Source organism: Humulus lupulus, chromosome 1 (assembly GCF_963169125.1).
Source record: "Humulus lupulus chromosome 1, drHumLupu1.1, whole genome shotgun sequence".
In the NCBI taxonomy this organism is placed as follows: Eukaryota; Viridiplantae; Streptophyta; class Magnoliopsida; order Rosales; family Cannabaceae; genus Humulus; species Humulus lupulus.
This window is the reverse complement of record NC_084793.1, coordinates 69965291-69986310: the sequence shown is the minus strand read 5'-3', so window position 1 is coordinate 69986310 and position 21020 is coordinate 69965291.

The window sequence follows — 21020 nt, the reverse complement described above, 5'->3', positions numbered from 1 at the left end:
TCATGAACACGTTGGGTGTTCCACATTCACCCCTTCACAGCCTTACTTTGTTGGATAGTGAGGAGGGCCATCTGCAGAAAATTATGAGCAAATAAATTCAATAAGAAGGGTAAAAAATTCAAAAACCAAAGTATAGTGGAAGTTGATGATGACTTACCAAAAACTGATGTCACCAACTGACTTTGGGAGAGATTGGCAATGTTCTTCTCTTTCAGCTGGTTCCATTGTCGAGGATGTATACTCCCCATGATGTCCCCCACGGTCGCTATAAGTCCAACGACAAAGGCTCTAGAGGTACTCCTTGAAGCAAGCATTGGCCATAGCCTCAAAATCAACCTGTCTAGGCTCAGAGGCAACCTTGCTTGGTGCCCCCGCCGAGGGGGCACATCCCAGCGAAGTCGTCAATAAAGGTGTCGATTCCTCGGCTATGGCTTTTCCACATTGCGCTGCCTTTTTGAAGGCCTCCTAGGCCGCGGGGAGCCTCCCTACTTCTACCAGTCGTAGTGGGGTGGTGTGTTCTCATCCTTGCGAGGTCCCACCATCGAGGCTGAACTTGTTGTTGAAGGGGAATCTTGTGGATGAAAACAGATAGTCTTGCTGCTCATGTAGTCGCGAGAGCGCTAGAAATGGTGACTCTTGCCTATTTTTGAGCCTCCGAGGGCTCGCCGGCCTGCTTCCTTTTCCGGGCCTCAAGGGTCACTTCCTTATTTTTCATTGATCAGGCGGGTAAAATGCATCTGGCCTAAAACATAATAAAAAGAAAGGATTAGTCTTATGGGAATGAAACAAAAGAAAAAGCAAAGTGTGAAAAAATTCTAATTGGGAGAGCATTTTCACACCATCAGGGACCTCTGAATCCTCATCACTCTCCAAGGAGACTAAATCCTTGATTGTGCTCTTCATGGCATTGAGAAGTAAACTCAAATCCAAGCCCGCGTTGGTGTTGTACTCATAGAATCATTGGGCTCGCATGGCCATAACTTGGTCGACAGGAGTTGCTCCTGCGAGATCCCCAAGATGATGGTGATGAACCACCTCATCGACACGGTCAAGATAGTCGGTGTACTACTCCCATGACCAACGACAGTTGGCATACCCATATCAACGTAAAGAAGGCATAAAAGAGGAATGTGTAACACCCAAATTTAACTAAGACATATTCATTGAATAACGATTTTTAAGGCAAAAGAAAATAGTCTTTATTAATGCTTTAGAGCTGAGTTTCATAAAAGATAAAGCTAAAACATGCAATTTAAATAAAATATGCCCCAACATAATGTAAATGTATTTCATAAAACTAAAAATAAACTATTGTGTTCATAGGATCATCATTGTCCATGCAATCCCCTCACAAAGCGCATGCACCTTCTTGGAACAGTCCCCGCTCACCATGTCATCACATATTCAGTTTTTTCCTGTCGAGAGGGAAAAAGGGGGTGAGCTAAAGCCAAATAAGGAGAATCAAACCAAGCAATCAACATAAAACAAACTTCACAAAGTCAAACCATAAACTCATATCATAACAATACATAGAATCATCAACATCATCATAGTCATACAGAAAACCTATGCGCGCATTATGCATGTAAATGGGAGAGATAACTATGAGGAAGTTCTTGTTATCCTCTCTACAACCTCCATGGTCAACTTTGTGGCAACCTTTCTCCATCTTTTACCTTCCCAAGTACATGTCTGATCGCGAAACTATGATGTGCTAGTATACACAATCGACTCAAGTAATAAAATAGTAAGTAAAGTATCGTTCCCACAAGAATTATCAACCAATTACCAATAACTGCTTTTAAATTTCTATTTGGCTGTCAAAATAGAGTGATTTTTAAACTAAGACTTAAAATTGAAATCAACTTTGCAATAATAAAGATTGATTTAATAATTAAAAACCTAGGGCATTAACTTCATCAAATTTCATTCTATTAATTTTACTAATCAGTTTTAAATCTCTTCTTCCTATTTTAATAGTAGGATAACAAAAATCGATTCCTATTCTTTTTCAAGATATAAGATCTCGACCTATATGCAAGTTTTCTACATCTCAGTGATAAACTTAAACACATAGCAGGCATTAAAATTGGTAACCTAATTGCTACGCAAGTTATACAGGTAGTTTCGTCCAATATGTAACCTATGTCTATATAACGATAGCATATTTAAGCAAAAAGTGATCAATATGTACTAGCATTAAGCAAACATCATATCGATTAGAATAAAGAAGAAGTATCAATAGAACATCATAATAAACGTAAATACAAATTATGGATGACAAAAATCCGCCAAGGAAAAAAAGGGTCGCTCCCTTATTGAAATAAATGGCTAAGGGTCACTTAGTCAGTCCATTGGGGTCGCACCTATGGGTCTTGTGAATGTGGTAATTCTTCCCTTGTGAATTCCATTCAGGAGAACCTCTATATTACGAGGCACCTTAAAGATTATGAAACACATGCTAGTGGGACGGTGCTTCGGGACATGCCTCGCTCTACGCGTCGCTACCCTTGTGGACATCGGCGTGAGGTGCCAAGGGTGTGTGGTAACTCCTAGGTGGTATGGGCATGAGGTAACCTAAAGTTGACACTCGTTCAAAGGCCTTGCGAGGGAAAGGCCTCACATAGCGAGGCCTAACCCGTCTAGGAGTGACACGGACCTACCCGCTGGGCTACCTTCTACATGCACGAAGGGGTGAGGGCCTCACTTGACATCGAAGTCGTTAGGCCAAGAGATCCACCCTCGCTATGCAAGGGACCTCGACAAGCCTCCCACGCGCACGCCACCCTTGCTATGCGAGGCCCTCAGCTAGCCTCCCACGCGCACCTAAGCACCCGAACACGTGTACCCCAAGACGCCACCCTTGCTATGCGAGGCCCTCGGCAAGCCTAAGCACCCGAACACGGGTACCCCGACAAGCCACCCTCACCATGTGAGGTTCTTGCTTGGCTTCCTGCGCACGCCTAAGTACTCTCGCACCTTAGCTTCTCTCAGTGTATGGAGCCTAAAACATCTTGAATGAGCGTACGAGGAACACTAAGGGAGACCCAAAAATTATTTGGTGTCAAGTCCATAGTGATATAGATGACTGAGCATATCATTCGTGATAACTCATAAACTTTCCTACACTTAGTAGAATATGGAATAGCCTTGAGCAAATACATGTCTTGGGGATGTGAGAATAACCATTAGGTACAAGGTACCTATACGTATACGGGAGTAGGATGTACAACCATGAGGAGGACAAAGGCGTGACCCTAACATCTACATCGTACAAGTAATGGTGGTACGGATTTGTACAAAGAGTGGAGGCAATACCTGTATACCTCTAGCTATGTACCAGGCCGACACCACCACCTTCTTCTCCACTATGACTTGTGCCACAACCCTAACAATGTACCTATCTACAATCTTGTCTCCTGGGACCACAATGTACTGGGAGCCATTAAAGCCCCAATATAAATAGACCTTCACCCCTCCAACAAAGGGGTTGGAAAATTCATTGTATACTCGGGCTATTAAGCAATATATGAATGTTGACTCCATTGTGGATCTGTGTTTATTTTTCCTTAAGTCTTTTCTAAGTTCATATCTAGCTATCTCCATTTACCTTTGAGTTTTCCGACCTAACATCATTGGCGAGTTTTCACCGTCAACAGTTTGGCACCGTCTGTGGGAAGGACGACTATCATGCCATCGTTCCTCCATCAACTTTGACAAGAAAAAATTCCAAGGCGTTCAAAACGCCTACGGGGATCTCAGGATGCTGAGATCCACCTTGATAGAGGCCAACTGAAAGCCTCCAGAAGAGACCCTCTGCCGGTGGAACATTCAATCCCTGGAGAGGAGAAGGAGGCAACACTCCCAGCAGTATAACCTAGGGGAGGTCATCGCGAACCATCTACGACCCGTGTGGGTGGCCTGAGTACGCACCCTCCTCCTCAACCACCGATTGCACCACGCTCCGGCCAACGGGACCCATGCTCCTCTTTGCACAGGCGTGACAACAGTTTGCGGCTGCACTCTATGAGTTCCAGCTCCAGAGCTCGCTTGTACGAGAATGAGATACGAGAGTTGCACAAAAAAATAGAAGGCTGGAAGCCGCAATAGAGAACATGCAGGAGGCGTTGAATGACCTGCTATAAGGAAGATCAAACATACCCCTTCCCCGGCGTAGGAGAGAAAAGCATGTGCATGGAGAAACCACCATACCCGTGGACGGTGACAAAACGCGACTCTCCACATGTTATACACCTCACTCAGAACGCGAGGAATATTATACACCAGTGGTGAGGCCTAGTGCGAACCCCACCTACGGGAGGTGCAGACCCAAGATTACCCCACAAAAGCCTCTCTTGACTTAAGGGGGAAGTTTAACGAGAGAGGCTCTGGGGTAAAAACCACACCCACTGTAGCTCCCCTGAGGGACACAACCAAAGCAAGGGTTCAGTCTAAGAACCCGCAAGATTCCTTAAGTAAAAAGAAGAGGGAACTAGACACCGAAATGTGAAGCCCTCAAGGCAAGATTATCACTGCACCTGGGGGGCACAGAGATGATGAAGAATTTGACCATGATTCGCCCTTCACAAGGGAGATCCAGGTTGAGCAACTCCCCACCAGCTTCAGAGAACCTCGCATGGCTCTGTACGAGGGCACTACGGATCCAAAGTATCACTTAGACTCCTTCAAAAACTTGATGAGGTTAAGGGGGTCAACAGCAGAGCAAAGTGCCATTGCTTTGTTGTTACACTTAAAGGAGTTGCGTAAAAGTGGTTCAAGAGGTTAAGGCCGGGAACCATCAAGTCATGGCAGCAATTCTTTGATGAATTTATTCAACAACACTGTTCAGTCTGTGATTATGTTCTGCCAATTACTAGCCTCGCTAACATAAAACAAGACAAAGATGAAAGTCTGAAGAGCTATATCCATAGGTTCCATATGGAAGCAACAAAGTTGGGATGTTCAACTAGAGAGGAGCTCAAGATGGCTATTACAACCGGAGTTCGACCAGGAAGCAGGTTATGGGGTAACATGCTCAAGAGAGAAGTTACAAACTTAGATGACTTCTTCGAAAGAGCACAAAATTATATACGTGTGGAAGAGGGCCATAAGAACTTGCATGTGGAGGAAAGCGAACCTTCCTCCGATCATCCTTCTACAAATACGTCTGAAGATTTCTTGGAAAAGGGAACGTCGTGATAGAGGAGTTGTTGATCAAGTTGAAAATTGGAAGAGGACTACAAAAAGGCTTCAAAGAAGAAGCTAGCAGGATTCATCAAATCATCGTAATCGGCCCCCATAAAGATTCAAAGCAGACGTCTAGCTTCACGAGCCCCAATATGTGCTTGGCCAAGTGCGAAACAGGCATCTTGTCTTGCGACATACATATGTATAAAAGTATTTATAATACACATATGTGAGAGCAGCGAACCTTATCAGACAACATTTGAATCTATAAGGACTGGCTATCCTTGTAGAATTTGAAAAAGTCAAAAGGTCCCTCGAAAGTGACCTCGTCACGAACAAACCCATCTTGTAAAGGGACCACGTCGCCGAAGACGAAAAGGGAACCCAAAGAGATCCCTAAGTCTAGATCAACTAAGTCACCTTACTAAGGGAAAAAGGGCCTTGAAAATAGGTGTTCGCAAGGTTTCACAAGGACCATCTCCCTACAAGGGTCCCGACTCGAGGAAAGATCACCTCAAAAACCATAAAAGGGTCTCAAAGAAGACTCTTATGAAAAGGGTCTCAAAGAAGATGCTTATGAAAAGGGTCTCAAAGAAGATGCTTGCGAAAAGGGTCTCGAAGAAGATGCTTGTGAAAAGGGTCTCACAGAAGACTCTTGCAAAAAGGATCTCGAAGAAGAAGCTTGCAAAAATAGTACTATGCATAACAATGAGAATGACGCTTCTTGCACAAAATAAAACGAGTGCGAAAAGATATAAAAAAGGATAGTGAGAACCCAAAGCGTCAACATATCCTTACGAGTAATCAAGGAGCACCAACGGACACGAATCACACGCAGTAGAGGGGTCCCAAGGGGAACCCTTTTCAAAATAAAGCTAGTGACCATGAGGACTTGCGAGGATCCCTCACAAAAAAATGGCTTGTCAAAGTCCTAGACTAAGGAAAACAAGAAGGCGAGACACCTCACACCTTGCAAGAGGATCTCACATAGCAAGGGTACCCTCCCTCGGCAAGACTACCCTCGAATTTACAAGTCAATCGGGCTCCATTCCTTTATTGGACATTTGTATAAATGCCACCTTCAGACATAAATGAAGAATGAAGTCACAGAAACACAAAAGAAGGTTAAGAGGCCTCGCACAGCAGGAGGGCGCTCGCATAGCGAGAGCAATTATAGCCAAGTGCTTCCAAACACTCTTGTCTAAATGTTTAATGTGCCCCTAAGCCTCGTATAAGCCTTATCCTTGGAAAGAAGGTCAATGAAGGCCCTGGGATGTTAACATATGAAGCGCGAAGAAAAGGAGGCAAGCCTCACCCTGTGAGAGGGTCCTGCTATGCGAGACCATCTCGCACAGCAAGGTCTTCATCGCCCAATGGTGCTGAATGACATCCTTTGCTGCTTTATAGGTCTCCGCAAATAATGCAAGTATCACACTCATGAAAAATAAGTACAAACATCATAATAAGTCTACAAGAATGCCTAAAGACCTCCTCATAGACTGGGGGGCAAGTGTGGGTGCCAAAAATCCGCCAAGGAAAAAAGGGTCGGTCCATTATTGAAATAAATGGCTAAGGGTCACTTAGTTAGTCCATTGGGGTCGCACCTATGGGTCTTGTGAATGTGGGGATTATTCCCTTGTGAATTCCATTTAGGAGAACCTCTATATTACGAGGCACCTTAAAGATTATGAAACACATGCTAGTGGGACGGTGCTTCGGGACATGTCTCACTCTACGCGTCGCTACCCTTGTGGACATCGTCATGAGGTGCCAAGGGTGTGTGGTAACTCCTAGGTGGTATGGGCATGAGGTAACCTAAATTTTACACTCGCACAAAGGCCTTGCAAGGGAAAGGCCTCGCATAGTGAGGCCTAACCCATCTAGGAGTGACACGGGCCTACCCACTGGGCTACTTTCCGCATGCACGAAGGGGCAAGGGCCTCACTTGACATCAGAGTTGTTAGGCCAAGAGAGCCACCCTTTCTATGGGAGGGTCCTCGGCAAGCCTCCCACACGCACAACACCCTCGCTATGTGAGGCCCTCAGCAAGCCTCCCACGCGCACCTAAGCACCCGAACACAGGTACCCCAAGATGCCACCCTCACTATGCAAGGCCCTCGGCAAGCCTCCCACGCACACGCCACCCTCGCTATACGAGGCCCTCGGCAAGCCTCCAATGCACACCTAAGCACCCAAACATGGGTACCCGGACAAGCCACCCTCGCCATGCGAGGCTCTTGCTTGGCTTCCTGCGCACATTTAAGTACTCCCACACCTTAGCTTCTCTTAGCGTATGGAGCCTAAAACATCTTGAATGAGCGTATGAGGAACGCTAAGGGAGCCCAAAAAATTATTTGGTGTCAAGTCAATAGTGATATAGACGACTGAACATATCATTCGTGATAACTCATAAACTTTCCTACACTTAGTAGAATATGGAATAGCCTTGAGAAAATACATGTCTTGGGGATGTTATAATAACCATCAGGTACAAGGTACCTATACATATATGGGAGCATGATGTACGACCATGAGGAGGACAAAGGCGTGGCCCTGACATCTGCATCGTACAAGTAATGGTGGTACAGATTTGTACAAAGAGTAGAGGCATTACCTGTATACCTCTAGCTATGTATCAGGCTGACACAACCACCTTCTACTCCACTGTGACCTGTGCCACAACCCTGACAGTGTACCTATGTACAATCTTGTCTCCTGGGACCACAATGTACCAGGAGCCATTAAAACCCCACTATAAATAGACCTTCACCCCTCCAGCAAAGGGGTTGGAAAATTCATTGTATACTCAGGCTATTAAGCAATATGTGAATGTTGAATCCATTGTGGATCTGTGTTTATTTTTACTTAAGTCTATTCTAAGTTCATATCTAGCTATCTCCATACTTACCTTTGAGTTTTCCGACCTAACACCGTTGACGAGTTTTCACCATCAACAGAAATCCAAGTGACTACATTAACCCCTAGATAGAGGATTTAGTTCATATCAGACATGACTAAAACTACAAAATAATTATTCAGAAAAATAATCCAAAAGCTTGAAGAAGAAATACAAATATGAAATTGCTAAAAAAAACGTCTCAGAATCATAACTGCTCTTTAAATTCGTAATAAAAAATTTGAAATCCTTCTAATTAAAACCTAAAGTCTGAATTTATATAAAAGAAAAATCGAATTCTTTTTTGTTGGCAAGGCGAGTCGCGACTTGGCCTTTCTTAGGTCACGGCCCGTGTTTTTTAAAGGCATTTCAGAATCTAGTTAGGTTTTCAGGTGTCGCAGCACTCTTCACCCAGGTCGCGGCCCGCGTCTTGATGCGCCTCCTGGATTTGCCTCTGACTCTTCTAGTGCCGCGACTCTCTTGACCAAGTTGCGGCCCTAATCCCTCTCAACAGGTTATGCAGCGTCTGACTTTGCTAGAGTCACGACCCTTAAGCCCATGTCACGGCTCTAATTCTATTTTTTCAGATTTTGACCTTTTGAAATCTTTCCTTCATCAAAAAAACTTCTTGTAACTCATCCTTAACGCCAATTTGAGTCGAACAACCACCGAAAGCTCCATTTTTCCACCATTTCCTCTTCTTTTCACGTTTTGCTCATGATTCATAGCACCTACCTACAACAAAGACAAACACAAGCATAATCTATCACAAAACAAACACAAAGACTCAAAATTACCACAAAAACACATCCTCAAAAAACACTAAAATGGAGTTATCAAACTCCCCCAAACTTACTCTTTGCTCGCCCTCGAACAAAGGACTCAAAATGAACCTAGACTCTAACAACAAAGACAACACAGGAAAACACACACAACTTTTAACGTGAACCTGCATGAACCACAATTTTTAATGCCTCCAAATCATGAATGAAAATCGCATAATTCTTAGAAAACTACTAAACATTAATCTTAACCCAGGTTTTCAGTCAACTGCTACTCTAAAACACTTTAACCTGTCAACATCTAAGACAACCTAATCATGCTCAATAAATAACACATTGAATTCATCAATACATATCGAATTTCAACCAAGTATATCGCTAACCAATTATGTATTCCATATGCTTGCTTATTTTCCATTCTCCACTAATATACACCAAAACATGCCTAGAAATCAATAGGACTTTATAAGCTTGTAATTAAATGGCTTAGGTAAAGGTAGATAAGAAAGACTTTTTAAGCTCAAATTTACCACAAGCACATGACCTTTTTCTTCCACCCAATTAATAAACCCCCCAATAATTTCCTTTTTTTCTTGACCTAGAGAGAGATATATGTTTTTATTCTCTTTTTTTTTTCATATACTAACTACACTCCCCCAAACTTATTTCTTTTTATACATTGGGAGTGTAGTTCATAGATAAACAAGAAATTTTCTTTTTTAATTTTTTTTTCATGTACTCTCTCTATTTTTGTTAGAATCCCACTAGCTTTCCCAAATTACCCCAATGCAATTCGCCACCATATTGCCATCATGCGCATCACAATATCTTTAGGGAAGGATTTACATCAAGGTTTCAATTATTACGCTTTATTAGTGGCTCAGAACAAAAAGGTACAAAATTAGGCTCAACAAGGGTGATCAATGGAAAATGAATTTCAGGGTTGGCAAGAAAGGCTCAAACAATAAAAAAAAAAGCCTAAATCATTTTTCCAAACAAGCATGATGTATGATTTCGCGTCAACTAGAATTTACAAGTTCCCATTATTCAATCTACAAATTCATTCAATATGCATCAAAAAATTCAACTGTACAACTCATAGAGCATGAAAAAGTTTTCTAAGTATGTTGACACACTAAAATGAAATACAAAAGCAGTTAACCAATTACACAAGTTTTCATGAATTCATTTTCTTTGAATTATACTATCTATCATTAACTTTATCTTCATTGGCCATCATGGTTCACAATAAACTCACGCTAGACTCAAAATGACATAAAACAAAACAATGATTCACAGCTTATTCACAAACACCAAAAAACACAAATATACATAGACAAATATTCTAAAAACAGACATAAACAACAAAAACAAATTTTTAAGTCCCTCCCTCAAACTTAAACTAAACATTGTCCCCAATGTTTTATAAAAGTTAAGGAAAAAAAACTTACCTGCTACGAATCTTCTCAAAATGGTGGTGGGTCTTGGAAAGGATTTAAAATGAGTTTTACCTTCCTGATGGAGGTGCGACGCGACCCAGCAATAGCAATTCGCGACTAGACCTCCTGACAAATTTTAAAACTACCTTTTCACGAATTGCATGGTTTCTACATAAAACCTACTCTAAAACTAAAATAAAAAAATAAAAATAATAATAAATCTTTACAAATCCAAAACGAAATTAAATAGAATTGTTCAACTAATTAAAAATTAAAATAAAAAAATTATAGGAATGCCCCCTACAACGTTGTTGTTAACGTCATTTAGTCAGACGCTTGTTTTCTTCATATTCAACTTGGATCAAGTCCACCCCTCACATCCTAAAGAGTCATAGTATCATGAGTTGGCCCTCATTTCTTGTTATTCTAAATTGGTGGAAATTACCCCGCTCATGTAACATTCGAATCCTCTCACTAAAGAACTTTTTTAAATGATGATGCACTTTTCGCATTCCACTTTTAACCATGGATCTTAGAGACTTCCAACTTGTTTTCTCCTCTTTTACCACTTCAACTCTACAAAAAGTTGGAATTTCCGTTGCTGCAAAAACATTAATTATTACCTCCTCTTTTTGCACTTGCAGCTTCAACTCACCATTTTGTACATCGATTAAAGCCCTACTAGTAGCCAAGAATGGCCTTCCAAGTATTATTGGAATATTTTCATCTTCCTCCATATCAAGAATGATAAAGTCCGCATGAAAGATTTGTCTACTTTTACAAATACATCCTCAATCACTCCACGGGGATGTTTGACTGAGCGATCTGCCATTTGCAAAGACACGGTAGTAGGCCAAGCTTCTCCCAAATTCAACTTCTAAAAGAATGATAGAGGCATTAGATTCACACTGGCCCCTAAATAACATAAAGCCTTTGTCACCACTGAGCCCCCTATAGAGCATGGGATATTGGAACTACAAGGATCTTTAAGCTTAGGAGGTAGTTTCTTTTGAATTATTGCATTGCACTCCTTAGTAAGTGTCACTGTCTCATAGTCCCCCAGCTTGCTTTTCTTTGACAAAATTTCTTTCATAAACTTCACATAACTTGGCATTTGTTCAAGTGCCTCAGCAAACGGGATATTGATGTGTAACTTTTGAAAGATATCCAAAAATTTAGAGAAATTCTTGTCAAGCTTATTCTTTTGAAGCCTCTGAGGATATGGGAACTTTATATGGTGATCTATGCTTAATGCTGGCTGCTTCTCTATATTCTCATTAACATTTGACCCACTCACTTCCTTCTCCTTATCAACCACTTTTGGCTCCTTTAACTCCTTGCCACTCCTCAAGGATATCGCATTGCACTATTCTTTTGGGTTTACCTCAGTAGTGCTTGGTAAGTTCCCTTGAGCACGGCTTGTCATCAAAGTAGCCAACTGCCCTAATTGAGTCTCCAAACACCTGATAGATGCCCTGGTTTCTGTCATGAACTGGTTCAGTACATCGGGATGTACTTCAGGTTGTTTCATATGTGTTGGCTGATGTGGTTGTGGCTGCGGAGGTGGGTATTGTTGCTGACTTTGAGGGAAAAGTTGTTGTGCAGCTTGATTATTTATCCATGAGAAGTTAGGGTGATTCCTCCACCCTTGGTTATATGACATCGAAAAAGGGTTGTTGGTTGGTCTTTGAAAATTTCCTATAGCTTGGACTTGTTCCATAGGTATATTATTCATATCCATGGTAGGACACTAATTTTATGGATGAGCACTCCCACATGCCCTACATAAACTCTGAACTTGCATGGTTTAGGCTGACATGTTGCTCAGTTGTAACTGCTTTGTTAAAGCTGCCACTTACGTTGTAAGCATGGAAATAGCATCCAATTCAATCATACCAGTCACCTTCTTTGTTTGTCCCCTTTCAGTTGGCCACTGGTAGTTATTCATTTCCATCTCTTCTAGCAATTCATATGCCTCATTAGCACTCTTGCTCATGAACGCACCCCCTGCTGCAACATCTATTATGGTACGAGTATTACCATTCAACCCATTATAAAAATAATGGACTAGCATCCACTTCTCTATACCATTATGTGGGCACTTCCTTAATAACTCTTTAAATCTCTCATGCATCATACAACGATTCCCCTTCTGTCTGGTAGAAATTATTAATTTTCCCTCTCAACTTTGCAGCTTTTGTTGGAGGGGAAAGCATTGCTAAGAACTTCTGGGTTAACTCCTCCCATGTTGTGATAGAATTAGTTTGCAGTGAAATTAGCCAACTCTTCGCCCGATCTCTTAGAGAGAATGGGAATAATCTAATTCTAATCGCATCTTCATTCGCCCCATTCATCTTAAATGTTGCACATAGCTCCAGGAAATTGGCTATGTGCAAATTTGGATCTTCCGTGGGCAACCCCCCAAACTGAACAGTGGAGTGCACCATTTGTAATATTGCTGGCTTAATCTCTAAGTTATTTGCAGCAATAGCAGGGTGTCTGATGCATGAATGCACTCCTGTGACAGTAGGAAGTACATAGTCTCTAAGCGTCCTTGGTCCTCGTTCCACTAGAACCTCTGCAGTATTTGGGATATTATTAACATTAGCAGCATTGTTTGCTACATTTCCTTGATTCTCAGCCATGGAAAAATCCAGCATTTTCTTTATCTTTCAGTTTTGTTTGCATGTTCTTTCAAGTTCAAGATCTACCGGTATGAGCTCATTTTGTCTTCTTCATCGCATATACCATTAATTCCTTAAACACAATACAGCCTTGATCTGAATAAGTACTAAAAGAAAAAAGACCAAAGTAGAACAAAAAACAATCAATTTTGATATTGGATATTAGTCCCCGACAACGGCGCCAAAAACTTGATTGTGAAACTATGAGTGCAAGTATACACAATCGACTCAAGTAATAAAATAGTAAGTATAGTATCGTTCCCACAAGAACTATCAACTAATTACCAATAATTGATTTTAAATTTCTATTTGCTGTCGAAAATATAGTGATTTTTAAACTAAGACTTAAAATTGAAATAAGCTTTGCAATAATAAAGATTGATTTAATAATTAAAAACCTAGGGTATTAACTTCATCAACTTTTCATTCTATTAATTTTACTAATCAGTTCTAAATCTCTTCTTCCTATTATAATAGTAGGTTAACAAAAATCGATTCCTATTCTTTTTCAAGAAATAAGATCTCAACCTATATGTAAGATTTTTACATCTCTATGATAAACTTAAACACATAGCAAGCATTAAAATTGGTAACCTAATTGTTGCACAAGTCATACAGGTTCTTTCGTCCAATATGTAATCTATGTCTACATAATGATAGCATATTCAATTCGCATCTTTCGAATTTTGAATCAAAATCATAAATCAAGCAAATAGTGATCAGGTATTTACTAGCATTAAGCAAACATCATATAGATTAGAATAAAAAAGAAGTATCAATAGAACATCATAATAAAATTAAATAGAAATCAAAGTGACTACATTAACCCCTAGATAGAGGATTTAGTTCATATCAGATATGACTAAAACAACAAAATAATTATTTAGAAACATAAAATCCAAAAGCTTGAAGAAAAAATAAAAATATGAAATTGCAGAAAAAAAAAAAGTCTCAAAATCAGAATTGCTCTCTAAATTCGTAATAAAAAATATGATCTTCTTCTAATTAAAACCTAAAGTCTTAATTTATATTAAAAAAAACTGAATTCTTCTTTGTTGGCAAGGTGGGTCGCGACTTGGCTTTTCTTAGGTTGTGGTCCGTGTCTTTTTTAAGGCATTTTAGAATCTGGTTAGGTCTTCAGGCGGTGTGGCCCTCTTCACCCAGGTTGCAGCCCGCATCTTGATGCGCCTCCTGGATTTGCCTCTCACTCTTCTAGCCCCGCGACTCTCTTGACCACGTCGCGGCCATAACCCCTCTCAGCAGGTTATGCAGCCTCTGAATTCGATAGAGTCACGGCCCTTAAGCCCATGTTGTGGCTCTAATTCTATTTTTTTTAGATTTTGACCTTTTGAAATCCTTCCTTCATCAAAACTTCTTATAACCCATCCTTAACACCAATTTGAGTCGAACAACCACCAAAAGCTCCATTTTTCCAGCATTTCCTCTTCTTTTCACATTTAGCTCATGATTCATAGCACCTACCTACAACAAAGATAAATACAAGTGTAATCTTACACAAAACAAACTCAAGATTACCACAAAAATACATCCTAAAAAGACACTAAAATGGAGTTATCAATGCCCTGAAATATATAGCATACAACATGCATTCCATAAACATTAGCAATCAAGCAAACAAGTTTAACCTCCTTACCTTGGCCTGTGTGTGGAGTCTTTGAAAAAGAATAAAGTGATCCTGTTTATCGATCAAAGTCTATCCATAAAATAACAATAACCCTATTTAGATCATACTATGCTTACATAGATAAGTTACACGCCCAAGAATCCCTTTACATGAGCCATGCAACAAGTAGCCTTATTTCATTAATCATAAGTATACCATTCCCATAAATCAAACTTGCCCTAATACCAACATCAAACAACCTTCAAAATAACCAATGATACCTTAAGTAGATGTGTAGGTCGAACCACTATAAAGCACCACCACCTTAGAGATTATGAACCCTAACCAAGAATCATATCTCACAAATAACCATCAAAATAACAAGAAGATTATGAAGTTGAAGACTAACCATAAAGCAACATTTTACCTTAAACATTTATTCCCTTCCTTCACGAAAATCCCAAGCCCTAGAGCTAAATTTCCACCTCCTCGACCTTCTCTATTTCTTTCTCGCGCTCTCTTTCTCTTTCTCTCTCTCTCTCTCTCTCTCTCTCTCTCTCTCTCTATTTATTTTTTTCTTCCACACCTCTATCTCTCTCTTCTTCTCTTTGTGTTGTGCGAAAATGAGAGCTAGGCTCTCTCTATTTATAGGCTCCAAGGCCACTCATCAAATCCTCCCAATTAAAGTTGATTGATTCCAATCTTCAATCAACATAGCCTAATTGATTCATAATCACCATTGATTTATCATATCCTATTCACACTAGAATGAACCTAATCCCCATTCTAGCCAAGTTCATCAAACATTATCACCATCCATGATTTTCTAAAATCAATCACCATGATTGATTCTAATTTTAATCACCACCATAAACACAAGAACCTAGACTTGATCTTGCACTCTACACATGATTGATTTTCCATCATCAAATTAAGAGACAATCTCTCATTTTATATCACTAAATCAATCAAGAGCATCACTCTAGCTTGATTTTCAAAATTGGCTCTTCAAGGCAGCCCTTAATTCCACTCAATAAAAGAACAAATCTTTCCATTCACATTATCACCTTATCCTCTTGAAATCTCAAAAATCAAGCTCACACTTCCCTTTTATAGTTCAAAATTTCAGCTTGTAGTGTGAACAAGAAAACCCTCATTAATTCACCACAATTCAATCCAATCTTTCAAGCTTTAATTCATGCAATCATCAAGATCTCACCACACTTCCCTCTCACACACACCACACACCCCAAGGCTTAGTCACACACACACACACACATGTGCACACATTATCATATAATTATATCAAGGCATAAATAAGTAAATAAAATAAAGGTAAGTAAATAACTACATAAATAAATAAATACAAGAATAACTATTATAGTAAATAAGGTGACAACTAATTAAACAAGACAATATATAAGAATATTAAAATAAAATAATAAAATTAAAAATAAGTGAATTAAATAAATTCAAAATAGGCGACGTATCGCCATCCTCTTTGACTTTGGACCCTTAATGGTCCTAAAATTGCTACAAATGCTACCAAACTTTGTAGGAATATTTTGATACCTCATTGTATCACTTTAGACCCATGAAAGTCACTTTTAGATGTCTTCTACACAATATCATATTTTCACTTATCTTTAAATGAATACCTTTAAGTGTTTTGCACCTCAACATGTAAATATCTTAACCATTATATTTAACAAATCTCAACATTCCCCCACTTGGTTAAATATAATCCTCTCTTCTTAGCTTAACAGTTTTTGTGCATAAAATAAAGTATCTTTCAATTTGAACTTTACCTTAGTGACAATACTACAAATCCTTATCGAAGTCATTGGTGTCTTAAAGAGTGAACCAAGTACCCCTTAATGATAAAATGGTAACACACCACACACCTCCACTTGAACATTCATTTTCCCACTTTTCTCGCTTAGCACTCATATGGCCATGTGCTCATCCATTTCATGAACTTTCCAGGGTGGAAACTCCTACTCCCATGAGAGGTGGTACCACCTCTAAGTTCACATAGGTGAAGTTCTTACAACATATTTGCTACCTTTAGAGATGCTTGTTGCACTCAACTGAACTTCATTAAAAGCCTTAGGCTTAACCTTCGCTCAGTAGCAACCAACACTAACCATCCTTGGATGGAACTCATGACTTTTGTTAGTGTTCAAACAATTAACCCTAACTTGTTCTTACCCATTGAACTCTTTCCCTTGATGTTCACAAGTTTGAAGTTGGGTTGCCATCATTGGTGAATATATTATTCTAGGAGTTTTATTCACATCCCTTTTGAAGTAGAACTTACTAACCTCTTCACAAGAGGTTTTGTAAATGGATCCAATAAGTTCTCACTTGTCTTTATACATAAGAATAATATGATTCCTCCTCAAATTAATTGTTTCATATACTCATGTTTAGACTTCTCAAGCCATTATAAGCTCTAGCTAATGTGGCTTGTTTATCACCATTGGGATATTCCTCATGAAATCCCTAAGCCACTTGGCCTCTTTGCCATTTTTTGCTAAATTTATAAACTCATTCTCCATGGTTAAGTGAAATATATGTTTATTTCTTTGGTCCCTAAGAAACTTCTCCTCTTTTGAGCATAAACATCCAACCACTTGTGAAGAGATTATCTCTTACATTTGATATCTGACTCGCATCGGAATATCCTTCAAGTATCTTTTGGGAACTTTGAATATTGGAGGCCTAGTTTCTTGGTCCTTTTAAGGTACCCTAGAACTCTTTCAATCACTTTCCAATGTTCCATACTTGGATTTCTAGTAAACCCACTTAGTTTACTAACCGCTCTACCATTGTTCTTTTCAAGCTTTATGCTTGAACCAAATGGTGTATTCGCCTTTCTGATTTTGAGATTACAAAACTTGTCAAGCACTTTATCAACAAAGTGAGCTTGACTTAAGGCATAACCCCTACTATTTCTTCTCACTTTAATACCAAAAAAGGTATTGACCTCTCAAAGGATCTTCATTTATAAAGTGGAAGATAAAAACCTCTTCGTTTCTGTTATGCTTCTCATCTCATTACTCAAAATCAACAATCATCAATATGACATAGCCATCACAAGTCTTAGAGTATAAGCACTTGTCCATTATTGTGTCTAAACCCATTCGAAACAATAGATTTATCAAAATTCCCATGTCATTGTTTCGGTGCTTGTTTTAAACCATGTAGTGATTTAAAAAGAATACACATTTTATGTTCATTTCTCCTTAGAAAAAAACCCTCTAGTTGTTCCATATAAATCTCCACGTCGAGATCACCATTTAGTAATGTCGTTTTGACACCCATTTGATGAACATAAAGGTTATATATTGATGATAATGCAAATAAAACACTTTTTGTGGTTGTCCTAGCAACCAGTGCATACGTGTCAAAGTAATAAATTCCTTCCTTTTTTTTAACCCTTTAGCTACTCATTTAGCTTTGAAGGATTGTATGTGCCATCAGTGTGATATTTCCTTCCAAATACCCACTTGCACCCAATTGGTTTTGAACCTTGTGAAAGGTCTACCAATTCCCATGTGTGGTTTTACATAATTGAATCTATCTCATCATTTATTATCTCCTTCCAAAAAGAAAACATAGTCTCTCAAAGACATTGCTTCTTGGTAGGTTTTGGGATCATCCTCAACTTGAAGATTCATAGGAAATTTCCATGTAACTTCTTCAAGTCTACCGTAGAGTATCTCTACTTGATAACATTTCTCAATTGACCCTAACTCTTTTAACACTTGGCTTCTCCGAGGCAATATTGGTTGCTCATCAACCTTTGGATATTTCTCATTAAGAGATTTTCCAACACTTGTAGGTTCTTGAGAATTGCTATCACAATATAACATATTCTCAAAGAACTCCACTTCTCTTGATTCAATTATCACATTAGACTCCTAGTATAATAGCATATAGGCCTTGCTATTTGAGGCATAGCCAACAAATGCACACTTTACGGCCCTTGGACCCAACTTTGTACTTTTAGGATCTGTGCTCTTGCAATTAGCAAGGCACCCCCACACTTTAAGATAGCCTAGGTTAGGCTTCTTTCCTCTCCATAACTCATATGGAGACACATTGTTCTTTTTCATAGGAATTTGATTCAATAAATAACACGCAGCAAGCAAGGCTTCACCCCACAAATTATAACACAATTTAGCATGTAAAAGCATAGAGTTAATCATCTCAAGATAAGTCATATTCTTTCTTTCAACTATTATATTTTGTTGTGGAGAGTATGGTGCAGTGCATTCATGTATAATGTCATGTTGTTCACAAAACACTTTGAAATCATTTGAAAAGTATTCACCACCTCTATCACTTCTAAGAGTTTTTTATTTTCCTTTCTAATTGATTTTCTACTTCAACTTTGTAGATTTTAAATGCATTAAATGTCTCATCCTTACTCTTAAGTAAATACACATAAGTATACCTTAAGCAATCATCTATAAAAGTCATGAAGTATCTATTTCCTCCTCTAGTCAACATGTCATTCAATTCACATAAATCACTATGTATTAAATCTAGCAAGTTTGAAAATCCATCAACACTTAAAAAATGTTTCTTTACCATTTTAGATTTAACACACAATTCACATTTATCATACTCATTCACATCACAATTAATTTAATCCACATTTACCAACTCTTTTAATTGTGCTATAAACTATATGAGCAAGTCTATTATGCCATAAAGTAATAGAATTAGAATTAATCACATTGCAAGATTTAGATGCCATATCATTATTGTCACTATCAAGAGCACAAAGTTTGATCATTCCATCACATGTATAATCCTTTCCCACAAAAGTGTCCAATTTAGTCAAAGTGAGTTTAATGAATTCAAACTCCATTTTGATACTGGATTTATTCAATAGACTTCCACTCATAATGTTTCTAGTCATAACGGGAACATAGAAAACATTAATTAGGGTCACTTTCTTTCCATTGGTGAAGATCACATCAATGCAGCCCCTTTCAATTACCTTGGATCTCTTTTCATTTCCCATTTGGACTTCAAGTCTCACCTTTGCACTTTCAAAGGTTTTGAAAAGAGTTTTATCATAGGTTGCCTGAATGGTGGCACAAGTATCATACCACCATCCTTGCCCCTTTTCTTGGGTTGCATTAACTTCACTCAAGGTTGCAATGATCTCAATATCAAATGCATTGGCCTTGGTATCTTTACTTAGGTTTACAATGATCTCAACATCAAATGCATTGACCATAGTATCTTCACTTTCTTTTGCAATGATCTCATCATCAATTGCATTGATATGTTCACCTTCTCTCAAGGTTGCATTATTCTAATCACTACATGCATGAACCATGTCAATTCTCTTTAGGGTTATCATACATTCCTCATTGAATGCATTAAATTCAACTAAGGTCACAATGATCTCATCATCAATTGTATTGACCCCAGTCTTATTATGGTTAATTTTACAATTACCATATCTCACATGATGATCAATAACTTTACAAACAAAACAAGTACAACAATAACCCTTGAATTGTTTATTAACATTCACCATTGTACTTTTAATATAAACAATGATCTCAAACTCACAAACATATGGCAGCAAACACATTTCATTCAAATTCTTGAAATCTACACAGGTAGAAATAAGGAACTTGATGATACCAATCTCCTGAAGCATGTAATCTCATTGATTTGTCTCATCCTTTGTTGATGAAGACTTTGTATCCCTATCCACATTCATGTAGAACATTTTCAAATAGAACTTTCTTTGATCTTTCATGGTTATGTGTCCAACACAAACCAAATCTTGAAACAAGGATTTTAAGGTTGTAGAAGATGAACTAATTTCCCTCATTGTTGATTATGCAAAATACAAAATGAAAGTAATTAGAAATAGAGATTTTGATTGTTGGGAATATATGGCTTTACTCTTTGCAAATCAACAATAAATAATGATAATAATGCAATATTCCAAACACTAGACGTTAATCAAGATTCAAATTTAAAGTATGAGTGCAATGCTTGATAATCAAATAAACATATTCATGATATGAATGTTAATCTTCAATATAAGAAACTAAATGATTAAATGATGATAAGATGAATTTTGATACATTTAATCATAAATACCAATAATGAATAACATAATAGAATGACAAAATACAAGATTAGGGTTAGAGAGATACAACCTTTGTATTGAGCAACTTGAATCTTCAAACTTGGGGAACTTCTAATGCTTATACACAATATGAATATTGTTGTCCAAAATCTCCATTACAAGCCTTCCCAATTGCTTGAAGCTTCAACGAAGTATAATGAGATTTGGGATTGACCAAGCCTAAAAAACTCATGCAAGTCAAGCAATGCTTGATGAGTTTCTTAGAGAAAAATTTGGTC